Here is a 12372-nt window from a genome sequence, read left to right on the forward strand (position 1 = left end):
AAAACATGGCAAGGCCTGAGTGGTCTTGTGGGCCCAACAGAAAACAGATAATCACTATTCCAGAGATGATGGAAAATAACAGTATAAAAATAATGCAGAAAACAAGCTAGTACCACTGGGAATGTTAACATTATAGGCCACATTTAGTATCAGTGATCTTAATATACAGTTTATTTTTGAGCACCATGTGAAAGAATAGTGATAAAATACTGTTACACCGTATCTCAGCATAATTTAACCAATGGCATGAATGATTATCTTGCGCACAGAAAAAGGGCTATTGACGCGGCTATTGTACACTGTTCATGATAACGCTCGGAGTTTAATACAGAAATAGATAGGTGACCATTCCATGTTATATCGGAGTCGAAGATAATTCCCATGTATTTCGCATTCGGCGATGGTAGGAGAGGAGAGCATTGACAATTGGTACATCGTGAACCATAAATAAAGATTGGGAGAGTGGGATCAATTCGTCTATGTGGATTGTAGAAACAAACCAGATTTGTTTTTTGTTTGCTAATAGTGATATAGTTTCTGGAAAGCAAGTCCATGACAGACACAATGTCACATTGTAGCATTGCAATTGATGAAAAAAGAAACAGAGTGTGTGGCAAGATGAGTGTCATCTGCGTAGTGAAACATTTCACATTGGTATGTAGCTTTAGACAGATCATTTAAATAAAGGTTAAATAGTAGTGGAGATAACACGGATCCTTGCGGGACACCACGTTTTAGGAAAACCTTCTAATTAACGTGGTCCCCTATATTGACTACCTGTGAACGATTAAAAAAATAGTGAGTTAATAATCGGTTGAGAGGCCCCCGGAATGCCAAGAGATGTAGTTTGCGCAAAAGTAATGTGCGCACTACAGAGTCAAAAGCTTTGCTTGCATACAGGAAAAGAGCCATTACTACCTCGTTGGTATCGATAGCAGAGAAGATTGAATCACCTAATTGTTCAAAGAGTACTAGAGTCCGCTTCCCAGGAACGAAGCCGAATTGAGAGGTGGACAATAAATTGCTTTTTCAAGAAGCCAGTCATTACTCCATAGGTGTTTTTCGAGAGTTTGACTAATTGCTGGTAAAATTGAAATCGGCCTGCAGTTGTGAACCTGTTTAAAAGAGCCGTTTTTGTGTAATGGTGTAACAACTGCAATTTTTAGCTCATCTGGAGGAAAGCCGAGTTCAATATAACCATTCAGTATAAATAAAAGTACATTTTAGAGAACGGGAAAGTTAAGTTGCAGCTCGTACCTAGATAGGTCATCTAAACAAGGTGCCTTCTATTGTTTAAAGCTGAGTAATATGCTACGCAGATCGCAAACAGTCAAGAAGGGAAGGAATGCAGAGGACTCTGAACTGATAATATTCTCAGAACCCTGTATGTGAGCTGGCTGAGTGATCGACGACGCTTTAGCGAAGTGAACATTGAAGTTAGTAGCGGCAGGTTCCAAATTATCGAAATGTTTGCCAGAAACGTGGGCTGATTGGGCCAATCAGCCCGGAGGATGGCAACCGAATATTTGATTATTCGTCGATCACATTTTTCTATGGTTCTGCCTATTTTCGTAAAATGATTTACTGTAATATGAGCGCTTCTCAGACCAAACTAACGCAGTTGCCCTATTTCTATGAACTTTGTATAAATTCCTCAGAGCTATTTTGTTAGGCGAGTTGTTACATTTCCCCCAAAATCTTTCTCTTTTATCGCCTTACGCATTCCCGGTGTAAGCCGAGGCAAATTAGTATTGCGTTTTTTTAATTTTTGTGGTTTTTATGCCCTGTATTTAAATGTGTCAAGAACATTAATAAAATTAGTGTAAACATTTTGTATGGTTGCCCCTTCCATAAGTACATTCCAGTCAAAGGCATTAACTAAACTATCGAATTTGGCTATATCGAGGATTGATACCTAGAAGAGTTCGGATAATACTTTTTTAAGCATGGGAAAATAATTATGGCAGCCCCCAAGGTAGTGCTCAGCCAGTTTGGGCTTGATTATAACCGAATCAACACGATAAAACGGATCTCTAACGTTCATGTGATCGATGCATGACGTCACTTGCTTGGTTCCAAGGTACTCTTCTCTTCTACAATAACAGATAGTCGGAAGAACCCCAGATTTAGCTAATACATTTAAGTAATCACGAACAATCGGGCGCGACAGAGATAAAGTGTTCATGTTAACATCGCCTGCCAGACAAAAGAGTGAGGTTGAAGGCAAAGACAGTAGAAACGCATCTAGTTCGTTTACGAAAATGTTTGATGTTTGCATTTTCGAAGAGAGGTCTATAAATTTCAAGTATGGTTATATCTGTATCTGTATAATTCGCTACGTGCGTAATCAATGACTGTGCGAATGGCTTTCACTTAGATGGTTTCAACTTCAGATTATGAGTAACTTTGTGGAGTTTTTGAAATAACTTCCCACTCCAAACGCTTCGAGGCCTAAGAAAAGAAACTTCTGTGGTGGCAGCGTCACCTATCGGTAAGGTCTGGCGCCAGGTACGACGGCTTGCTACAATTTATTCACTCATCGGGAGGCATGGAAAGTACACAGTAGAAAGGCCAGCGGCTGTCATTGCGCTGGTTGCCAAACTTTTCGCACGCTCACGTGATGCTTGGGCAATAGATAAAACTATTTATGTGTAACCATTTTTCTGAATTGTAAAGCGCGATAGAAGAGCGCCCCGAGACATCAAGAATGCAATCACGCTATATGCTAAAACTCGCTTTCCGCAAAGTTCGTTTGCTGAATGGTTACGCTATTTCGTATAATCCCCGCAATTGCGCTAACGTTAAATTCAAACTGTTTAATAATGGAATGGTGTGGCAACGTAAAAAATGTGGGGAGAGTTCGCATGCATTCATATTTCAGAAATCAAAGCCCTTTTTTTTAAAGAAAGATTGTTGAACGCGATACCTTCCTTCAATGCAAACAGAATCAATGTTAAAGTCGAAAGCCAACTATCCGCGCAACGAACCCAAGAAATGCTGAGCGACCCGATGCTATTCATGTGGGATTTGATTGCTTGTTGAGGATCGTATTTTTTGAACGTTGACGTTGAATGATGAGAGAGTTGGTTAAGTTGCATAGCCTTTGTCTTATATCATTTAGCCTTTGATTACACTCACACTTTCACGGACTACTCTACACTGCCACTGCCTTGCGATCGCTGTTGTAGGCGGTCAGAGGCTCTCCCATCGTAACGTGACACAGTCAGCTCACAAACATGAGATCAATGTAGGAACAGTGTTGAGTCGTGGGTTTCTGTAGCGCTTTCAGTTTCAATGAGTAGCGACCTAGCATGAAACTATCGATCCATCTGCCATGCTCTTTCGCCACATCGATGTTAAAATCACCGCACAGGAGGATCGGCGTACTATGCGGCTTTAAGGTCTTCATCGTTTCTGCCAGGAACGTTTCCGCATCACAACGAGACGTGTTCGTTCTCTTGTACACGCCAAGGATCACAAGAGCAGTAGGCATCTCGACTGCACAAGCAGCCCCCACATTGCTTCTGCACGTCGCTTCCTATACACTGGATCGGCCTTACGGGCACGATCGCCCTCGCGCTTACGTTCGCGTACGGCAGCCTCTTCTGCCGTGCGCTGCACCCGCGGCCTGCCCATGGTGACGGCCGGGAATGCGTTGCGTGACGTGCGTAATGGAGTGCAGATGTATACACTTCGTCTGGGTAGCGTGGCGTTCAGCCATCTTTCTTTAAGAAAGGGGCTCTGATTTTTTTTTCCAGATCCTAAGACGAGCCCGTGTTACGCGCACTTGCTGTCTGCCCATAAACAGGGAAGCTCCGTTAATCGCGACAGGTGCGGTATCATGCCTAGCAGGCGTAACTTGCGCTTCCAGTGAAGTTTTCATGCATGCGCTACTCTTGCTTAGCTCGTCACTTCGCGCCGTTATCAGGCACTGGCCGGCCGGCCATTCGACGCTGGCGCGGTGCTGCGAATGTAAACTAGCATTCTACGCAGATGCGTAAGTTGGCTTACCTGCAGTGCGTTTTTGGCGCGCACGGACAAATCTGTGAGCCGCAGAAAGCTTCGCTTTAAAAGTTCGAAGGAGCGTGAGAAAACTCAAAGGGCAAAGAAAGCAGACCGAACAAGTGCTTGTCTGGTCTGCTTTCTCTGGCTTTTGTCTGCCCTTTTTCGTGCTGCTTGGAACTTTGTGAAGCTAATAATGAAGATGCATTAAACGTGACTTTATTGTCACGATAACTGCCACTACGCAAATTTCGAGCTTCACCGGTCCACAAGCGTAATCATGCTGCCGGGTTCTGTGCCCGTTGTTAAATTTTATAACTGGGATACACGAAATATACCATACGTCGGGGAAAGTATACGATAGTTCCAAAGGGGTGGCGACCGCACCGGAGGTACAAATTGCGCCAGTATATATCTCACGATGAATGCCGACGTGAATACGATGAGCACCGAAGCATTGTAGCGACACATCGTGTTGCCACTGCAGAGAGGCATTATGCCGACGGGCTCCTCATTTGCACTTCTCCTTTACCGCTTTCGCATCACTTGGTGAGGACCTATTTTTTATTAGCCTTGCCTTCATATATTTATGGGTAGGCTTCAAGGGGGTCACGTGACGCTCCCTCTAAGTCCTTTTCCTTTCTCCGTGTTTGGTGCTCGCGCTCAGCATACTGACAGCATATGTGAATGTCAGCAGTGTCGCTGCTGGAATGGCGCATCTGCGGTTACAGCATGTAGTGTCATAGACAAAATTACTGTTGGTTCTGTGGACGGAGTAGCACTCGATCCGCATAAGTAACTCGACCCCACGAAAACATAAATAAGGATTCATAAATTTGTTAAAGATCGCTTTAACACATTTTAACCTAAGGCAAAATACTTCCAGCAGTGCCAAGGCCGCGAGCCACACTTATTTGTTTCTTACACGACATTATTATGCACAGGAAATAAGGAACTTTCTAGCAGCTTAAGGCTCAGATCAATACTTTTGCCTAAATGACTAGCGTTTGCAACCCCTCTCTATGTTCTTAGTATTGACACGTGAACTCGTTTATCTTTTACGGGTGAGCGCTTTTACCGTCTAAGAGATGTGATCGCTCAGTGCAGGACCCATCTACATGTATCGGAAGTTTCTATTATGTTATCGACGCCTCTATCCACTGTCTGTTGTCGCCGAACCTTGTGTAATCTGATTGCATGCATGTGCGACGCGAATGGCATAGAACTTTGGCGAAGGCACGCGGGTCTCAACGATTACTCTAGAACATTCGACGACTGATCTATAAAAGCCGACGCGTTTTTGACTCACTGATCAGATTTTCGACGATCGCCCACTCTGTTCGCCATTCTCGTTGACGATTGAGTGTAGCCCGTTTTTCTGGGCACAGGTTCGCCCAACAAAGTTAGTTTTGCCATTCACAGTTTTCTTGCTGTGTCCTCAACCGTCACTACCACGTGACATCTGGTGGAGGTGCTTTGCGTTCATGTACCGGGCGCCCCCTCCCCCCCCCCCCCCCCCCCCAAAGCTGTCACCCAAGCGCGCACGCGGAAGACACCACCAACGTCGCCAAAAACCAGCGAGGTAGCCGCAGGCTGCAAGGACTTCCCGCGGAGCACGGACTTTTGCCTGAGACGACCAGGAAGATCGCCGCCCAGCCAACCCCAATGGCAGCCCCAGCCTCCCCGATCGTGCTGCAGCAGCCCAGGGAGCTTCCGACGTTCCGCGGTTCAACATTCGAGGATCCGGAAACCTGGCTTGGGACGTATGAAAGGGTTGCTGCATTTAACAGCTGGAACTGTGACGACAAACTTCGACATGTCTTTTTCGCAATGGAAGACGCCGCCAAGGCGTAGTTCGACAACCGAGAAGCCGCCTAACGACGTGGGACCTGTTCCGAAGCTGCTTCCTGCAGACATTCACAAGCGTCGGATGCCGAGAACGAGCCCAAAGACTACTAGAAACCCGAGTGCAGCTGCCTAATGAGACCACCGCGATCTTTACAGAAGAGATGAGCCGCCTATTCCGCCACGCCGACCCGGAAATGTCCGAGGAGAAGAAAGTCCGCTTACTGACGCGTGGTGTAACGGAGGAACTTTTCGCCGGAATGGTACGGAGCACACCGAAGACCGTCGACGAGTTTCTTCGTTAGGCCAACAGCATCGAGAAGACTACTGAAACTGCGGAACCGGCAATTCAACCGGCGCACGAACTCGACAAACTACGCCGGAGTTAAGTCACTTGGCACCGACGATCTGCGCAAGACCGTCCGAGCAGTCGTGCGGGAGAAGCTACAGAAGCTGCTCCCGTCATCACAGCCTCAAGTGGGTTCAATTTCCGACGCCGTCCGTGAGGAACTCCAACAAGTCGGAGTAGCCCCTGAATCGCCGTTGCCTCAGCCACAAGCGATGACATACGTCGCTGTAGCCCGCGATCACGTTCCCCATCCGCACCCACGGCAGGGCCCAGTGACGACACAGTTCCGTCCTCCTCCACCACCCCTGCCGCCAGCACGCCAAGCCGTCACCCCACGCAGCATTCCAAGGAAGACTGACGTTTGGTGCGCCCCCGACCACCGTCCGCTTTGCTACCACTGCAGAGAAGCCGGGCACATCTACCGTCCATGCCCATACCAGGTGATGGGACTCCTAGGATTCGCCGTTAACGCGCCGAGACCACAGCTTGGCTAACGACCTCGCGATATCGCCGACTACCTCGCCACCACTCAGTGGAGCCCTCGACGACCGTCCCGTTCGCCATCACCAGGCCGCTACCTGTCGCCGCAGCGCCGACCATACACTTGCCCAACCAGGGGCCGCTCTGAAAGCCCATATCCTCCGCCACCGCCGAAGATGACGAAGAGTCCATCTTGACGACATAATAACGACACGCCGTCGTCCCGACGAAGGCAGGAAGCCAAGACTACATCGACGAAAGGCGACTTGACGACGCGACGTTCCAACTTCAGTTCAACACGACGCAGCCGTGATCCGACGCCAAGACCTAACTGCAACGCCAGACAAAGAACCACCAAGGTCGACGTGCTCTTCGACGGCCACGCAGTTACCGCCTTAGTGGACACAGGGGCTGATTACTCCGTCATGAGTGGACACATCGCTGCCCAGTTGAAGAAAGTTAAGACTGCTTGGGAAGGCCCTAAAATTCGGACCGCTGGAGGAAAACTCATCATGCCGACTGCAATCTGCACAGGAAGAATAACCGTTCATGACCGGACTCACCCTGCCACCTTAGTTATCCTCCAACAATGTTCACGCGACGCCATTCTAGGCATGGACGTCTTAAGCTAACACGGCGCAGTCATCGACCTGAAGTCGAAGTCGATAACCCTGTCGGAAGATCAAGCGATACCGCCTGAGAGCTCTCGTAGCCATCATGCCTTGAGCGTGCTCGAAAGTCAAGTCAGTATCACGCCCCGCTCCAGCATTGTCGTTTCTGTCGGCGCCAAAACATCTGCCGACGTAGAAGGCGTCATTGAGGGTGATCAACACCTACTGCAAGACCGTGAAATTTGCGTCGCAAGACGATCTCTCTTCTGGAAACCGGCGAGGCGTTTGTCCTCTCGGATTCTGGCCCATCTACCCCGGCGACCATAGTTCCCTAACCAGAGCTCGACGTAAATTCAGGTTTCACTACGAGCAACAACTCAGAAGTCTTCTCTGGGGATACAAAGCTGCTTTTCGAAGTCATCGAGGATTCGACACACACCAGCTGCAAAGCATCGCCTAATAACCGAAGAGTGCGCTCAACCACTGCGCCAGGCCCTTACCAAGTTTCGATGCGAGAACGTGAAGCTATTAGGCAACAAGTCGACGAAATGCTCCGCGACGACATCGTCCAGCCGTCGAAAAGCCCCTGGGCATCTCCTGTTGTCCAGGTGAAGAAAAAGGACGGAACCCTACGTTTCTGCGTCCATTATCGCCGACTGAACAAGATCATGAAGAAAGACGTATACCCCCTTCCACGGATAGACGACGCATTGAATCGGCTCTGCAACGCTAAATACTTCTCGTCGATGGACCTCAAGTCTGGCTACTGGCAAATAGAAGTCGACGAGAGAGATCGCGAAAAGACCGCCTTCATCACGCCAGACGGCCTCTACGAGTTCAAAGTCATGCCTTTCGGACTATGCTTGGCGCCTGCAACGTTTCAGCGCGTCATGGACACGGTGTTAGCAGGATTGGAGTGGCAGACGTGTCTTGTTAACTTGGATGACGTCATTGTCTTCGCCGTAAATTTCGACGATCCGGTTAGGTGGCTTGCGACAGTATTACAGGACATGAAATCATCAGGGCTCACTCTGAAGCCGGAAAAGTGCCGCTTCGCTTACGATGAGCTTCTGTTTCTAGGCCACGTCATCAGCAAATCTGGAGTACGCCCCGACCCGCAGAAGACTGCTGCCATCACAAAGTTCCCGCTGCCACCGACAAAAAGGCAGTGCGTAGATTCCTTGGCATGTGCCTCTACTATAGGCGCTTTGTCAAGGGCTCTTCCCGCATAGGAGCCGCTAATGCATCTAACCAAATGTGATGTCGAGTTCACGCCACAGACCGACGCGTTTCAAGAACTCAAACGGCGCATGCAGTCGTTGCCGGTGCTTGCACACTTCGACGAAGACGCCGATGCCGAAATCCACACTGACGCCAGTAGCCTAGGCCTCGGTGCTGTCCTAATCCAGGAGAAAGACGGACTTGAACGGGTGATAGCTTATGCTAGCCGGTCGCTGTCAAAAGCGGAAGGCAATTATTCTACGACTGAAAAGGAATGCCTCGCCATAATTTGGGCTACAGCAAAATTCCACCCTTACCTATATGGGAGGCCATTCAAAGTGGTCAGCGACCATTACGCGTTGTGTTGGCTAGCTAGCTTAAAGCACCCTTCAGGACGGCTGGTGCGGTGGAACCTCAGACTGCAAGAATATGACGCCATGGTAATCTACAAGTCCCGACGAAAACACTCAGACGCCGACTGCCTATCACGCGTCCCCATCGATCCCCCACCGCTAGACGACGAGTACGATGACGCCTTGCTCGGAATAATAAGCGCCGAAGCCTTCACTAAACAGCAACGAGCAGACCCGGAGCTAAAATGCCTCGTCGACCATTTGGAAGGGAACACCGACGTTGTCCCTAGGGCATTTAAGCGCAGATTGACTTCGTTCAGGCTACAAAATAACCTGCTCGTGAAGAAGAACTTCTCGCCAGTCCGCGCCAGCTACCTTCTTTTTGGTCTGTCAGCGCTGCATCCAGAAGTACACCACGCCTTAGATGACGATCCAACCGCTCGGCACCTCAGATTCGCTCGGACGCTGTCGAGGATACAGGAAAGGTATTACTGGCCGCATCTGACCGCCGACGTCGCCCATACGTGAAGACATGCCGAGACTGTCAACGACGCAAGACACCACCGACAAGGCCAGGAGGAATACTACATCCGATGGTACCTCCTGGCCGACCATTTCTCAGATCGGGATGGATTTGTTGGGACCGTTTCTGACGTCAACATCCGGGAATAAGTGGATCGTCGTGGCTACGGACTCTCACACCCGTTTCGCTGAAACTAAAGCATTGCCGAAAGGTAGCGCAGAAGAAGTGGCGAAATACTTTGTCGAAAACATCCTGCTGTGACATGGCGCCCCAGAAGTCCTCATCACCGACAGAGGAACGGCCTTTACAGCGGTGCTCACCCAAGCCATCCTGCAATACAGTCAGACAAGGCACAGGAGGACGACTGCCTACCAACCGCAGACGAATGGTCTCCCGGTGCGCCTGAACAAGCCCCTCGCCGACATGCTACCAATGTACGTCGACGTTGAAGACAAGACCTGGGATGCCCTTCTGCCGTACGTAACCTTCGCTTACAACACGGCGGTGCAAGAAACAGCACAGATGACGCCGTTCAAGCTGGTTTACGACAGGAATCAAACGACTACTCTCGACACCATGCTGCCGCATGTCACTGACGAAGAGAATGCTGACGTCGCTAGCTATCTCCTGCGCGCCGAAGAAGCCCGACAGCTCGCGCGCCTGCGGATCAAGGACCAGCAGAGGACGGATAGCCGACACTACTACCTTCGGCGACGCTACGTCGAGTTGACCATCGGAGAGGGAGAACAAATGCTAGAAGTTTAATACATCCTTACGGCTGAGCGGTGCACCCCAAGGAAAAATAAAAGCGTTCAGCGTGCGTGCACCTACACGCAAGGGCAGAGGAGATGCGACCACACGTGGCGGCTCGCTGGCTTTCGTATACCCCCCGCCAACCGAGCCTCCTCATTCTGGGCTGCGCCCTGGTAGAGGGCGTTGTCAAGACACGTTGGGGCTACCCACAGAGAGGTGCACGGAAAGGAAGCCACTCCTTGGCATAGAGGGGTTGAGCGTCGTAAAGAGGGGTGTAGGATTTGCACATGCCACGGATAATTCCGTCGCACACACCCGACGTAAAAGCCTTTTCATGTTGACGAGCGTGACGATTCGGCACGCCGTGTCCCAGGTGTTAGGCATTTGTCCCATTTATCGCCACAATTAACAGTAACAACTCGTAGCAATGCTTTAATAACGCGGATGGACGTTTGTGGGTTGCCGAAACAACAATTTGCTTAACTTCTGACAAAAGTTTTTCATTACTAAGGCGTGCAGCCATTCCGCATCAAATTATGATGTCATCCTTTTGCTATATTTAAAAATGATGATAATAAAAAGTCGCAGTTTCGCCCGACAGCGAAGTATGAATTGCGACAGCAGTTAGCGGACAGCTATACGAAGTAGTAGTTTTAGTGGCTGTATAAACTTGTAAACATAGGCACACTAACTCAATTAACAAGCACACAGTCACGTGCGAACAAGCCAACATTAACACATCCGACTCGATGACCGCGGAAACTCGCTGTCATTACGCTGACGTGAGGAAACGCGGCAGGAGCTGCGAGCGACGTGACATTCGTGCTGTTTATCACTTAAGCGAAAAGGAAGCGCCGAGAAAACATTGCACGCACAAAGATAAGAGCCGCCGAATCACCTAGACTGTCCCCTTAATGCAGATCGCTCTCAAGATGCGGTCGGGCAACCACGCGCAGCTGCCACATGCGCAGTTGCAGCCGGAGGAGAACGCCGCCCGCCCCCTCTGCCCTCGCCCCGGTACCTCGCAACGTCGGCTGCTTTGCGCACGACGGGAGACGGTACACTTCCTGCCCACTTTTGTCTCTTTCGAGCGGGCAAGATTGAGCCGCCATCGTTAGTTCCCCTCGCAACCCTTCACTCGCGCATACACCGTAGGGGGCGAGGCGACGGCGTAATCGCGCTTGGACTTTATGCAGAACCTCACGGCGACGGCCAAGCTAACGGCGGAAATGCGCTTGGACTGTCCATATATTTGCTATCGCAATAAAAACTAAAATTTCTTTCACGAATTAATGCATTTATATAATTTATGTCGATGTCCTAGCTGGTACATGACTTGGAAAAATGAATGGCGCTAAAAGCGGGGCCAAACAAAAGCAAGACAGCGCACCATCGTATATCTTGATTGCAGGCCAGACTTGTTGCAGCCCATGTAAGAGTGGCGATCACCTTTGTTTTCCAGCCATATCTTCTAGTGAGTGGTACAGGTACGGCTATGTGCGGAAGCGGGCGGGCACTATTTTGTAAGTCGGCTATCACTCAATGGCGCTTTCGCCGTTGTGGGCATTCATTCATTCAATTATTCATTCATTCATTATCCAACACGATTTGGGAGGCATCGCAAAAGGCCCGGAAAGTGCCTGGCTAGGCTATGCTAAATTATTCTAGATTTAACATTACAGGAACCGATGCTTCCGCTAGAATTTCGATAATATCATATGCATAAAACAGCATAAAACCATCAACGGAGCGAGCACCTGTCTCAGTTCGGCAGCAGTGCACTACGGAGGCATACCCAAATATTTCCTCTGCTTTTGCAGCCCGCAACCGGACTCGACCAACGTGCTATCGCCCCTTCTGACATCTGCAGTGCCGCGTGTGTCTACACCACAACAATGATCGGAATCACGTGGCCGGAGCTACTCTTCTGCGGTTGCGCAAGGGTCGGAGGAGCGCCAAACCACAGCATAAAACCATCAACGGAGCGATCACCTGCCTCAGCTCGGCAGCAGTGCACTACGGAGCCGTACCTAAATACTGCCTTTGATTTTGCAGGTGAGCGGTATATCCTTATTTAGCCAATAAGTCATAGAGTCTGCGCACTGCTGCCGAACCTATCAGCTTTCTTGTACTTGTTTGATTCTTGTTACTGGTGTTGTTATTGCATTGACGTTCACTTTTCTTGTGCAATGTCGAAAGAGGTTAAGGCCATTGAGTATTCGAGGTGGGAGCTCA

General features: G+C 49.4%; 1 long non-coding RNA gene across 1 annotated transcript in view; it reads left to right on the forward strand.

Moving 5' to 3' along the window:
• Positions 1-12128: 12128 nt before the first annotated feature.
• Positions 12129-12372, forward strand: part of LOC129384516 (uncharacterized) — a 48105-nt gene continuing 47861 nt past the window's right edge. The window contains exon 1 of the long non-coding RNA XR_008612230.1: positions 12129-12192. This is a non-coding gene — a long non-coding RNA (uncharacterized lncRNA). The remainder of the gene's footprint in view (positions 12193-12372) is intronic.

This window comes from Dermacentor andersoni, chromosome 5 (assembly GCF_023375885.2).
Source record: "Dermacentor andersoni chromosome 5, qqDerAnde1_hic_scaffold, whole genome shotgun sequence".
In the NCBI taxonomy this organism is placed as follows: domain Eukaryota; kingdom Metazoa; phylum Arthropoda; class Arachnida; order Ixodida; family Ixodidae; genus Dermacentor; species Dermacentor andersoni.